The following is a 14,157-nucleotide window of genomic DNA, read 5'->3' as shown; positions in this document are numbered from 1 at the left end:
TTGGAAGGGGCAGGCTCAAAGATGGTTGACGCCAGGACAGCTTGAGCCAGGAATGGTTGTATGCATCAATGGCACCAACCTTCTCTCCGCCCTCTGACAGGAACACTTGACACATGTTTTATGCTTGGCACATGTCCTGAATCTGGTGGTGCAGCAATTTTTGACCAGATACCCAGTCTTCCAAGATCTCATGAGGCAGGCCAGAAAAGTCTGTGGCCATTTCCGGCGTTCATACAATGCCAGTGCTCGCTTATCTGACTTTTAACGGGAATTCAACCTGCCCACCAACCGCCTCATTTGTGAGATGCCCACCAGGTGGAACTAAACATTGGCAATGCTGCATCAGCTGCACATGCAGCAAAGGGCCATCAATAAGTACCTATGTGAGTATAGCACAAGGACAGGCTCAGAGGAGCTTGCCTTTTTTTGCCACACCAGTAGCTTTTGATAAAGGATGCATGCACTGTCCTGTCACCATTTGAGGAGGCCACAAGGATGGTAAGCCGAGACGATGCATGCATCAGTGACACTATCCCTCTAGTCTACCTGCTGGAGCACATGCTTCCTGGAATCCTGGAAAGAGCAGTTAAGGCAGAACAGCGGGAGGAAGAGGAGGACTTCCTTTCTTCACAAGGCCCCCTTTATGCAGATATCATGCCTACAGGGACACAAAACACACAGGAGGAAGAGGAGGAGGAGGATTGTGGCAGCATGGATGTAGAGGATAGCATACAGCAGTCTTCAAGGGATGGTTTTCATTCCACAGAAACCCCAGCAGTTGTACGTGGTTGGGGAGAGGTTGTCATCCTTAGTGACCCATAGAACTCAGAAGCTCATGCCACCCCAAACTTATGTTGCATGGGCTCCCTGATTCTGCAAAGCCTGCAAAAGGACCCAAGTATTCGTGCTATTAAGGAGAGGGATAATTACTGGTTGGCAACGTTTTTTGATCCACGTTACAAGGGTAAAGTTGCAGAGCTCATCCTGCCTTCGGCGGAGGGAGCAGAGGATGAAACATCTTGAGGAGGCCTTGAAAAAAAATTTGTGTAACACCTTTTTTAGACACTGGGAGGTTAACATTCTCTGGATGTTTTTCTGAGGCATTGTTCAGCCAAAGGAGGAGCGGTGGAGAAGGCGGCCGGCTGACCGATGCCTTTAAACAGTTCTTTAGTCTTCAGCAGCACCCAGGGCTGTTAGGTTTAAGCAACCATCGGCAGCGTCTCCATTATATGGTACATGATTATCTGGGGGCAAGAGCAGACTTGGAGACCTTTCCATGTGAGCATCCACTGGGTTACTGGGTCTTGAGGATGGACCACTGGAAAGAACTTGCTCAATATGCAATGGATCTACTGGCCTGTCCTGCTTCCAGCGTGCTTTCCGAATGGCCCTTCAGTGCGGTTGGAGGTTTTGTGATGGAAAAAAGAGTGCGTCTGTCCACAGACTCTGTTGACCAGCTGACTTTTATCAAATGAATCAGTCCTGGATCAACAGCAGCTATCAAGCCCCTGATGCTGATATAACTGATTGAATTTGTTAGGGGTCTGCCATCCCTTGAAGACTGCATATGCTGCCTATCCTATTCCACAACCTTGATTCTGCTAGCTTTCAACTATGTTTTTGTTTTAGGTCACCACCAACCCCCAAGGCCTAATTTTTTTGCACTTGTATCACAGGTGCCTATAATTTAAATTTCGTATGTAATTTTTAACAGCAGGCCCTGTCCCTGCGCCCAGCAAGAGTAACTGTGAGGTGTTACAGTGTTCAGTCACTACCAACACCAAAGGCCCAATTTTTGGCACCTGTATAACAAGTACACGTGCTTTCAAATTTGTATGGAATACTTACCAGCATGTTCCATTCCTGCGCCCAGCAAGAGTAACTGTGAGGGGTTATGGTGTTCAGGCGCCACCAACAGCACAACAGCAAAGGCCCAATTTTTGGCACCTGTATGACAAGTACATGCGATTTCAATTTTGTATGGAATTCTAACCAGCAGGTCCTGTTCCTGCACCCAGCATTAGTAACAGTGAAGGGTTACGGTGTTCAGGCACCAGCAACACCAAAGGCCCAATTTCAGTTTCAGTTCCTGCCGATACTAACCTTCCAGGTCCCCATCACTCCAGCAGGTTTGCATACCCGACATCCAACCTTGGCCAGGTCAGATGACAGTACAGTTCCCCCACTAGATCGATGATAACAACACATACAACACTTGATCTTTGCCAATTTCAAATTGGTATGGAATTTTTATCAGCAGGGCCCATTCCTCCACCCAGCAAGAGTAACTGCGAGGTGTTGCAGTGTTCAGGCACCACCAACACCCAACGTTTCTTTACCTTTATGACAACTGACAAGTATATGTGATTTCAAATTTGTATGGAATTCTTTCCCGTTCCTGCGCCCAGCAAGAATAATTGTGAGGGTTTACGGTGTTCAGGCACCACCAACAACCAAGGCCTAATTTTTCTGCACCTGTATGACAAGTACATGCAATTTCAAATTTATATGGAATTTTTACCAGCAGGATCCGTTCCTGCACCCAGCAAGAGTAACTGCGAGGGGTTGGGGTGTTTAGGCACCACCACCAGCAGGGCCTGTTCCTGTGCCCAGCAAGAGTAACTGTGATGGGTTGTGGTTTTCAGGCACCACCAACAACCAAGGCCCAATTTTTCTGCACCTTTATGACTAGTACATGCGATTTCAAATTTGTATGAAATTTTTAGCAGCAGGGCCCATTCCTGCGCCCAGAAAGAGTAACTGTGAGGGGTTGCGGTGTTCAGGCACCATCAACAACCAAGTACATGCGATTTGAAATTTGTATGTATATTTGTACAATTACATTTTTTCCTTTAGAAATGTCAGTATTGCTGCAGCAGGCTACATACATTGTACAGATGCGCTACTTTACAGGCACGAGATTTGAAGGATTTTTTAATTTTTATAGTTTCACTTTAAGCCTCAATAAAATCAGTAAATCAGTGCTCCTTTGAAAACGATAATTTAAAAAAAAAATGTTTACAGTGCTAAATGTTCCTCAGGTCAGTACCCAGACCCCCATACACTTTTTGGGGGCAATAACTTGCATTTTAGCCTTCAAATTGATATTTGACTTTCGAGTCCCATAGACTTCAATGGAGTTTGTTTGTTCGAACAAACTTTTCCCCTGTTTGCGGTGTTCTGGTGCAAACCAAACAGGGGGTTGTTCAGCCCATCACTACTTCTAACACTGCCCTCCCACCAGAATGACAATGCTGCTGTCCAAATGTGTCTCCTGTCCTTCATTCAGAGTTGTGTCTGTAAAATACAGGGGGATTGTTACTTGCCAGATCATTGAGGGAAAACAGAGGGGTAAAAGCCTAGAAAAAACAATATATACAGCCACTACATCTGATGTTTGATAAGCTGCAATATATTCAATTTTTTTTTTGGTAACTTTTCTGGGGAATTTTGCCTTAGCTTAGTAAAAGTGGTGAAAATTAATTTTGCAAAAAATGTCCAATCACATGCGAGGAGAATTACAAAAAAAAAAAACAGTATTTTTGTTCATGATTGGATGATGGAAGTCAGCAGAGCTTCATCCCACTCAGCAAGCTAAGGCAAACAAATCCTAGCAAAACAAACAGCCTATTTTACTTTAGTAAATGGATATCTAGTTAGTTAGGGCTTAGATCTACTTTAAAGCATTTCCAAATCCAAAAAACAAAAATGTAATATATTGCAGCTTAATAGGTCCTTAGATGTAATGGATGCATTCGTTTTCTTTTCTTTTAAGTTTTTTACCTGGCAATTCTGCCAATAATAGATTTTCTGCTCTAGGTTGACAAAACTCATTCACTGTACGGTATTAGTACAACTTAAACAGAGCAGAACTACAGAAACCCCCATCTAGCCTCTTCTTCATAACACAGTGGGGTGGAGCAGACAAGATTTCTGAAGTCACCGAAGTCACCGTTGGATCAGTTGTTTTTCCACACTTTAGTTAGACTGATCCAAACAGGACCAGAACACAGCTCTCTGCCATTCAAAAACACGGGCACAACTGAAATAAGGGAAAAAAATCAGTATGTATTTTCTGTAAAATTAAAGTGGCTGTCATAAAAAGGCACATCTGTTTTAACAGGATTGCAGAGAGAAATGACCTTTACCAACTCAAAAATATGATGTAGTAAAAGGGACATTTTTTCACTTGACCTTTACACAATTTAGTGCCATGTCATAATATGAAATGAATGTGAACTGACAGATTTGATGAAATTCTGAGCAGACAGAAAGTTATTGTGTGGAAAGAGATGTGTTAAAATATAAAACAGAAAACTAAACTTGGCAGAGCATTGCCTTTCCTCTGTTATGCAGCTGCCTTAACAAGTGTATTCAACCAAACCACAATTATATCTGCACTGCCGGAAATGTACTGTGCTCAATGTGTTCAATGTCTCCTCTAAAGCGCTTTCTATCTTAGTGCTCACTAATCAGGGTTTGTCCCTACACTTGTTAAGAGATTCTTAAAATTATAATGCATATATAAATGTTTCTCTGAAAGGAACCGCCAAAGCAGTGACAGTAGGGGACAACAGAGTACTGCTATGCTGGTCTAAAGATCTTAGCTCTCCAGATTAATGGTCCAGATTAATGGAGGGGGCTCTTAACTTGATGTTGAGCCACTAATATAATAAATACTCATGCAAATATACAGTGTATATTTTGAATATATTAGTTTGGGCATAGAATAGTTTGGGGGACAAGCGGCCCCCCCATCCATATTGCTTAAGTCGTTGTGCCTTCAGTGCTTACCCTGCATTGCTCTACTTACGCACCTTCGGGGCCCCACCTGTACTTTTCCTTTCATCTGCTGCCACTATTCCCCCATACACTGCTCCTCAATCTCTTTACTGCACTGAAAACCCAACCAGCGCTGTCAGCCCTGCTTGCCAAATTGCAGAATTCCTCCTTTCCCTCACATCGCTCTGCCCGCTACATTGCATGAATTAATTTCTTTACCAGTATAGAAACCCTCAGTGCCAGGGTGGATTCATTGCTGTAGAAGAGGATTGAAAATAAGGTTGAGCGCAAGAAACATTTTGTCTTTTCAGAGAGGTTTCATTTTCTCACAGATAGGGACGGTCAGAGCTTCAGATACCTCCAGTGGCATGTTTTCCAGCCTCCAACCTCACTCCTGCTGTCACAGTGCATAAAGTGAATGTGAGCCATTGTGTATTGCAAAAATAAGAACATCAGGCAAACATGCTGTCTTCATAGCTCCACAACCAGGAACTGGGTGCCTCCAAACATCCTCTCCAAGGGAGTACCAGGAACCTCTAAGGGTCAGAACCTCCAGCAGGACTTCTTACCCTGCACCTCTACCTTAAGTGCTGTATTCTTGTCAACCAGGCAGAACAACTTTAGGCTATACGCTAGGCCCAAACCGACATTTGGCCTAGCCAGAACATATTATAAAACGCACTTCTCCAAGAAGGATCCTCACTCCCTTGACTCCAAAGAGAGTGCCCACACATTGTTTGTAGGGAAAGGGCCACTGTTACGTGAGGACATGCCTACATAAATAGGAACTGAGATTTTAGCACTTGCCCCTGCAGGACTTTTACAAGCCTGGTGATGATCTCACAGGGAGTGATAAAATTTGTTTCTCACAACAGGAATAATGGAAAAATATAATGCCAGGGCAAGCTCTAGAGGGAGGAAAGAAGGATTGGGATTACATTTGGTAATGCCTGGACATATACTTTAACATTCACATGCTGCTAATGGAATGCAATGGAAAATGAGAAGTCATTTCTGTAAAGAAAACATCATACAGCAATAATTAAATTAATGGTTTTATTTTAACATACATTAAAATAAACTCTAGTACAACAGTTCCTGTTCTGTAGCATTTTATATATTGAAACTTTTAATTATTGCAAATACTTCATAGACAACAATATTGATGTTGCAGTTGCTGCATATTATATTGCATTAAAATCAGGTATTTTAAATTCATTTGTGTTAAAGAAATACGGAAATACACAGTAGAAAGGACAAGAGCATTGGCTCAGTTATGTTTGAGGCCTAAGGCAAATATGGATTGTGCAGCCGTAATCCATATATACTGTATATTATTTTTGCTGCCAGATTTTTTTGTTAAAAATTGGCACCTACCATTTTAGTTTTGCTGGAAAAGTCACATTGATACCACCTTTGTGGCCGTAGCACATATTTTAGTGTATTACGTACATTGTACATTATGAATCAGGTTTTCTGGAAGCCTTCTGGAGCCTATTGACTATGTTACCTTATTTTTAGGATGGGCTTAAGTGGTAACTATCTGGTTGTGTATCAATGTAGGATCCTCTCACACAATTTTTAATGAGAGGGAAAACACATCATAGTTTCATTGATAACTGATCACAGTCACATTATTTTGTGTCCATAGATCATACCTACCTATGACTGCTGCAGTTATGCTGAAGAAGATTAGCTAACGGGACTTTAAAAAAAGTGTTAGAGTCTCCAGTGCAAAGAATATTACTGCTAGTTAAAAGTCATTAATGAGATCACTATTCCAATAACCAAGTGTAATAATGTTGAAGTAGACATATTTTCAAGATTGATGATTGTAAAGTAGCAGAGAAAAACAAGCCCCACAAATGGAAATTATTACTATTATTTATAGTAGCAAAAGTGTTCATTGAATGAGGTGAAAGTCCCAGTGGTTGAAAAAACGCTATTATACTGTTCGATATTACAGTATAGAATATATAAGTATTTCAAAGGAATGGTATGCAGCATGCAATGCTTAGTGTACAGAATGTGAGAGTCTGGAGTGTGTTATGAACAACACAGCGTATGGAGTGGAGTAGTCCAGGGTGTGTCTTATAAAGGAGAGTGCACAGGTGGGGCAATCCAGAGTAAGCGACACACAGCACAGCAAACAGTGGTGGCCCAGGTTATGTTGTGTTGATCTTTTGAAGAATGTAGCATACAGCACAGCCATAACTGGCACACCTTTGCTAGTATTATAATAAACAGGAAGCTTTCTGTCTCAAGCTCACTTTACATAGCATGAGCCAATTTTTTTGGCCAAATATACTTAAGAAAAAAAACTTTCATATGCATTGCTTATAACTTGTATTTTTCAGGAAAATGCACTCAATACTGCGGGAGGTGAAAGACTGTCAGTTTCGTCAGAAGAACTCCTTAGATGGCTACCTGAGAGCCACATTCTCATCCCCTGATCCAGGCAACTGTGCATACCAACTGTCTGCTTCAATTCGTCGTATGATGTAAGCTAACAGCAACTGCAATATCCTATTAGATCTATAGAATCAGCATTTATCCTTGCAGATCGCTGTGACGTGCACTTACATTCACTCCTTTGTAAAATACCAGCAGACATTGGGCTTGCGCAGGTAATATTTGTTCATCTAAGAAAGTTTAACGCTGGATACACACTATTTTCTTTCGATTTTTTCTTTTAGCCTTACCAAAACCATATAATAAGAGGTCAGACCTAAACACTTTCAATTTGTATGCAATCGGGCATAGTTGAAGGTAAATCTAAAGGAAATCTACCAACAAAAGTTGTATAGTGTGTATCCAGCTTAATGGGCCATACACACTATAAGATTTTCTGAAGACTTTTTCCTTTAGACTTACCAAAACCATATAATATGAGGTCAAACCTAAACACTTTCAGTTTGTATGCAATCTGGCAGGCCCTTGCACTACATAGAAAAGGTAAATCTGAAGGAAATCTAACCACAAAAGTTGGATAGTGTGTATCCAGCTTAACGCTGGATTCACACTATTTTCTTTAGATTTTTTCCTTTAGACTTACCAAAACCATATAATATGAGGTCAGACCTAAACACTTTCAATTTGTATCCAATCAGGCAGGCCCATGCACTACATAGTTGAAGGTAAATCGAAAAGAAATCTACCAACAAAAGTTGTATAGTGTGTATCCAGCTTAAGTCTGTCTCCATTTTAAAAACTGACTACAACAATTGTAGTGTGTATTATCAATTTGCACCATTGACCAAAATACATTCAGCACATACACTAATCACAACTTATTCTCCCAATAGCTCCCATCAGAAGATCAGCGTGCTCTCATTTGTCAGGCTGAAGGCAGCTCAGTCCCTTCTTGCCAGGAGACTTAAGGGGTATCTAAACCCAGAAAAATAAATCTAACATTTTATGCTTCTGGTTCAGGTTACAGGAAGTGACTAGATCGCTGCATTTCTGCAAAGATCAGTAGACATTGTTTTGTAATTGCTATAAATGTTCTGTAAACTAATGCAGCCTCTCTAAGGTCCGGTAAGCTGCATTAAATTAAAGTATTGTTCTTGGGTTTAGTTATCCTTTGATTTTTATTCTCTTGCTCCTCTATGACATGAAGCAAATCCCACTTTCTGTGTATCATTTCTCTGCCCTCCTAACCTGGATTACCTTACACTCTGTCATGCAAGATGCAGTGGATGGTGTACCTTTCAATCTCATTTCCTGGATTTCTCCCTTAATATACTTGGATTTTTCCCTTATAATACTTATTGGATTTGTCCCTCAAAATATATATATGGAACTAGCTGAACCCCTATTGCTGTTCTGTTCCATGATGGAACTCAAGGACAGATTTTATGATCTGTGTTTAAGGGAAGATCTGGATGGCTGCTTTTTAACCTCCTCTGCAGTACATGCATAAAACGGAAGCAGACATCTAGTGCTCTCCATTCTCGGTGAACGTATTTATTAAAAGGACTAAAAAGTAATACACTTACATTTTGAGCAGCGTTTCACAAGCAAAACATATACAGCTGATCAGGTGTACTTCAGCATAGTTGGTGTACCAAGATGGCCGCGGGTCACGTGGTTTCCCCCGTACGCGTTACGTCCTGTTATAGGCGGGAACTTCATCAGCGGGGATCCCCTGCTTGTGAAACGCTGCTCACATGTAAGTGTATTACTTTTTAGTCCTTTTAATAAATACGTTCAAACGGAGAGCACTAGATGTCTGCTTCCTTTTTATGCATGTACTGCAGAGGAGGTTAAAAAGCAGCCATCCAGAGGTATAGAAGATTGGAGCTATAGTGATCTTATATGCCGTCTGACCCTGCAGGGTCTGGGTTTGGAGGTGAGCATATATGTGTGCCGTGGTGACGGGAGTATAGGAGCACCTTGATCATCACATGCATGGACTATTAGCACCTGACCGCACTCTGGGGAATCCCTCTCTTACCTGATGTATAACCTGTATTTAGAGAAGTCTGCTTTGTTAAATTGGTTTTGTGGACTGATATACATCTGCTCTTAACTTAATTTGGCATGCTTGGCTTAATGATTATTTATATTGACTGAGATTTATTCATTCTTATGGATTGATGCATATCTTATATCCAGTATTCCATTGTTTGTGTGGAAAGTGTTCTATTATGATTGCGCTGCACTTGCGTGTATAATTTTTTTAGAGGCTTTTTTGAGATTGACCTTTAGTGTCCAGCTAGCAATCAAACTACATCTGTTTAGAGTTCAGCACTGAGTATATCTGCTATATTAACTCCCTTATTGTCAAGAACATTGTAAAACCCTACTAGGATATTCCTTAACATTGGGTTGGTCAACATTGTGCTTGTTAATTTTTTTTTTTTTTTAAATCTCAGTATTTTAATGTTTTTGCTTAAAGTAATGAACATTTGTAAAAAATGTAAATATCAATATGCTAAGCATCATGCTTTCTTTGTGTGTAGGTGTCAGGCTCACTTTATATGCAAGCAGCCTAGCATTAAAAATACTTTGCCTTCCTAAAAGGGCATCTCATAATCTAAAATGTTAATATCTGGTTTCTGGTTTCTAATTTGAAAAAGGGTTCCTAGAGAACTACATTACATCAAACGATACTTTTCTGACGTGTACATCAACAAAGAGGAACATTACATCATTGGGTAACTGACTAGGAGAACACATAGATATTGAACTGAGTGTTACTGTAATGATAAATCATTCCTTACAAAATACCGATGCAATAAACAGCCAATGTTAATCCTTCCAAATTTTGTTGAAGACGTACACTTTAAGATTAAAGATTTGCTAACAGAAATGAAATTTCACAATAATATATATTTTTTTTTTATCTATTGCACTAGTAAAGATTTTTTCTTTTCTGCAAACTCAGGGTAAGCAACAACATTAGCTGTGATGTTTCAAATACTGTATTTGCATGAGTTTTATTCATATTCTACTGCTTTATATACAAATATTAAAACCAATCATCTCCTTCATAAAAGTACAGTTGTATTTTACACAGCAAACAAGTAAAGTATGTGCTTACCTGAAAATTAATCAAAATATAAAAGAAAGGTACAACTTAACTTTGTACTAGCAGCGTTGTAGCACGGTTTGTTTCTTTAAAGAGAACCAGTCACTAATAGGTATTGCATGAAATCATATTGCTTTTCAGTAAATTGTGTTGGTAATTTAAATAATGATTATGTTTCTCCCTTCTTAGTAAACCAGAAGCTGTTCAGTGAGAATAAATCCCATTACCAAGCGTGGGGTGAAGATATGCTTGGTAATGAGAATCACTGACCACAATATAGTTGTCATTACGTTTTTAATGCAGAAATAGCCAGAACAAATAAATGTCAAAAAGGATATCTGTGGAAATGTAATGGTCACTGTACTTCTGCTTGGTTGCATATACAAAGCACTGTTGTTTCTTTGTGTAAATGGGACACATCGAACTATTACATTCAGGATGGCCAAAACATCTAGTACCTCACTTGTTCCAAATAAAAATAATGTGATAAACTGGCCAATTGTCCTGGAAAAAGTTTCCCTTCCTCCTTTGTATGCCAAAATATGAAACGTGTTATGGTTTAAACAATAACTGAACACACAAGAGTAGTGACCGCACTCCGATGTAGATAGAAACATTGAATTTATTCACCACTTGTAATTCAAACATGACTTCAAACATCACGGACAAGGAAAAAGGTCCTGTCCCTGATGTTTGAAGTCATGTTTGAATTACAAGTGGTGAATAAATTCAATGTTTCTATCTACATCGGAGTGCGGTCACTACTTTTGTGTTCATAAGTATTGCCTTGGATTGTGGATCTGACACGCACCTGACAAGCAGTCTCACCTGAGCGGCTTACCTGTTTTGGATTTCAGCTAAACAATAACTGCTTAAATGTACGTAAAACACATGAAAATGCAAAATACTTGTGTTTGTGATTGTAAAGTCTCGTTTTCTTTTTTTTGTTAACATGTTATACTTACCTTCTCTGTGCAGTTTGTTTTGCACAGAGCAGCCCGGATCCTCCTCTTCTCAGGTCCCTTTTCTTTGCTCCTGGCCCCTCCCTACTGTTGAGTTACCCACAGCAAGCAGCTTGCTATAGGGGCAGCCAAGCTGAGTCACAGCTACCTTTGTCCATTCAGACACAAAGCCGAGACCCGCCCGTTTCTCTCCTGATTGGCGGACTCTTTGATTGACAGCAGTGGGAGCCAATCACGCCACACTGCTGTCTCAGCCAATGAGGAGGGGAGTCCCGAGCAGCTAAGAAACTCATACAACATTACTGGATATAGATGGGCTCAGGTAAGTATTTGGGGGGCTGCTGCACACAGAAGTTATTTTTTATCTTAATGCATAGAAAAAAAAAACCTTCTGCCTTTACAATCCCTTTAATTTAAGTTTTTGGATAGGTTGGGGAAGGGGTAGGCCCTATGAAGGATTTTTTCTTTATTGATGTCTGTGTTCCCACTGGGGAAATTCGCCTTCTTCTGTTGTCCTGGTGACCATTGTCACTGAGGCAGAAAATTATGGGATCCAAAATTTTAGTTGTTACCGGAACAGAACTCATAAATTGGGACACCTGTTTCTATAACAACGCTCTATAGTGGGAATTCTATTTCCTTTAGAGAGATTTACTCTCATTTTCCATTGCAAGAAGTGAAGGGAAATCTCCACTGGCAGTAAAAAATAACCTGATGGGGACTTTAGCTCTCCTTTACTCTAAAACTGGAACAAATTTTGACTTTGAATACAACTCCCCCAAGATTCACCTAACTTCCAGGCAATATTCAAACATATTCCGGTAGAATTTAGATGGACTTTCATCTTATTTTCAGCCAGACTAACTATGTAATTATGTAAGTAGAAAACTGTGAAACTTGGGTGAATGTTATGTGACTTATGTGTCGAAAATATTGATAAATAGACCTCTAAGAAAAAAAGGTATATTTGTTGATCTTGATATGAAATATTCATAAAAGATACATTTGTGGCACAAGCATGCAGTGTGAGGTGTTAAGTGGAGCTGAAAGAACTTCAAGGCTGTCATTCAAAAGGGTCTACAAAGATTATTTTGAAAAATCATAAAACAGAAAACTATTGTGAAATGGTGAGTAATATATAAATTCGTACCAAGCTATGGAATGGAACATGTCATTCGAAGTTCATTTTGCCTGGACTTCCACTTTTTCTGTAACATCCCCAGTGATGACCAATGTACTACTACTGAACCCTTAAGAGGTCGTAAGGTCAAATTCAGCACAAAATTAAACACTGCTTCTTTTTAGATAACACTTTTGGTCATGTTATTAACCTGTAAATATCGACTATGCTCAAAGTAGAATTGTGTTTTAAGCCAGCCATTGATGGTTCGAATCTGGGTCGGGTTCAGCAGGGACCGGCCAAACTTCAAACCATCTAAGGTCACAATGATTGTACCCAAGTCGATCCGTTGATCGACTTGGGTACAATAGACTACAGCAGATAGAAATAATGACTGTGTTCTCTTGGCAGGGACAGCAACCTGCCCCCCCCCCCCCCCCCCAAGGGAGAACACAATAGCTCAGTGTGAGGGATTCTCCCATCAACTCTAAATGTGTTGATAAGGGAAACAAGTGATTTTCTTTCCTGCATGCTATGGTTTCAGAAAAAAAAAAAAAAAAAAATTACATCATCTATGGCCTGCCTTTCTCAAAGACCTTGCCTGAAACAATAAGGATTCACCAGTTTCTATCTGACACAATTGTATCTCCATGTGTTTTTAGCATACTTCATTTCTTAGCAACTGTATTGTTTTATGTAAGCAATAAGTGACAGGTTCTCTTTAAGCTCTGCTAAAGCAGAAAAACAGTGTCTCAGTCAATTGACATTTAGGTACTGATAAAGCAAACACAAAAAAACTTTAACTATACAGAAGTGTTAAATGTGAAATATGTTCAAAATGTTGTCAAAAAAGTGTAACCATTCAAATGATTAATATACAAACGGTGAACATTCCTACAAATGTAAAAAAAAAAAAAAAAGAAAAAAATGCTAAACTGTTTGATTTGCTTCTCAGTAGTTACAGAAAGTTTTTTTTTTTTTTTTTCTGGTGTAAACAGCCGTCTAACCAAATAAATACATATATATTTATATATATATATAAATAAGTAACAAATCAAACACTATTCATGATCAAATAAATAACTTGTGATTCAACCCTTTAAAATAAATGTGAGATGTGCTTATTGCTATATCAATATAATGATGTTGATTCATGTAAATGATTAGAGCACCATGTCATGGGAGATTGGAAAGTGTAGCTCTGCTATACAATACATCTATCCAATCTTTTTAGCATCTTCCACAAGAAAACACAATTAGCCTCATGATTAAGAACTGGAAGGGATGAAAAGTGCCTGTATTGCTTATAACAACCTGTCAGATGTCGAATTTTATTTTCTAAACTACACTAGAAAAATAACAGTGTGACTCTAAGAGGTTGCAAGAGCAACGTCTCCATTCACCTTCTCTTTAATGCATGAGGCATATTGAGTTGTAAGTCAAGTGCACCTTAAAACAAGAAAGTTGTATTTGAAAATCTCTAGCATAGCAAGTTATACATTCAAGTTAGGTGTTCACAACCTCACTGTCTGAACAGAGCTAATATTTACAAACCTTTTACATCTAATGTTCAATAAAGTGTCAATTACAATTAAAGTAGAACTATAGGCACACACATTTTTTTTTTAATTTTGGATAGGGCAAGGGAGGGTTATCACTGCAGTTATATTTTTTTTTCGCCATCTATGTCCCATTGCAGAGATTTCCCTCTCACTTCCTGTCCCAGAGCCAAACAGGAAGTGAGAGGAAATCCCTGCAAA

The 14,157-nt window shown here is 39.4% G+C and overlaps 1 protein-coding gene across 1 annotated transcript in view; it reads right to left on the bottom strand.

Moving 5' to 3' along the window:
• SIPA1L2 (signal induced proliferation associated 1 like 2) overlaps positions 1–14,157 on the bottom strand; it is a 601,890-nt gene that overhangs the window by 200,345 nt on the left and 387,388 nt on the right. The window lies entirely within an intron of this gene.

Source organism: Pelophylax lessonae, assembly GCF_965119305.1.
Source record: "Pelophylax lessonae genome assembly, chromosome: 3".
Lineage (NCBI taxonomy): Eukaryota > Metazoa > Chordata > Amphibia > Anura > Ranidae > Pelophylax > Pelophylax lessonae.
The sequence above is the reverse complement of the archived record's forward strand: the minus strand, read 5'-3'. Positions and strand labels throughout refer to the sequence as shown.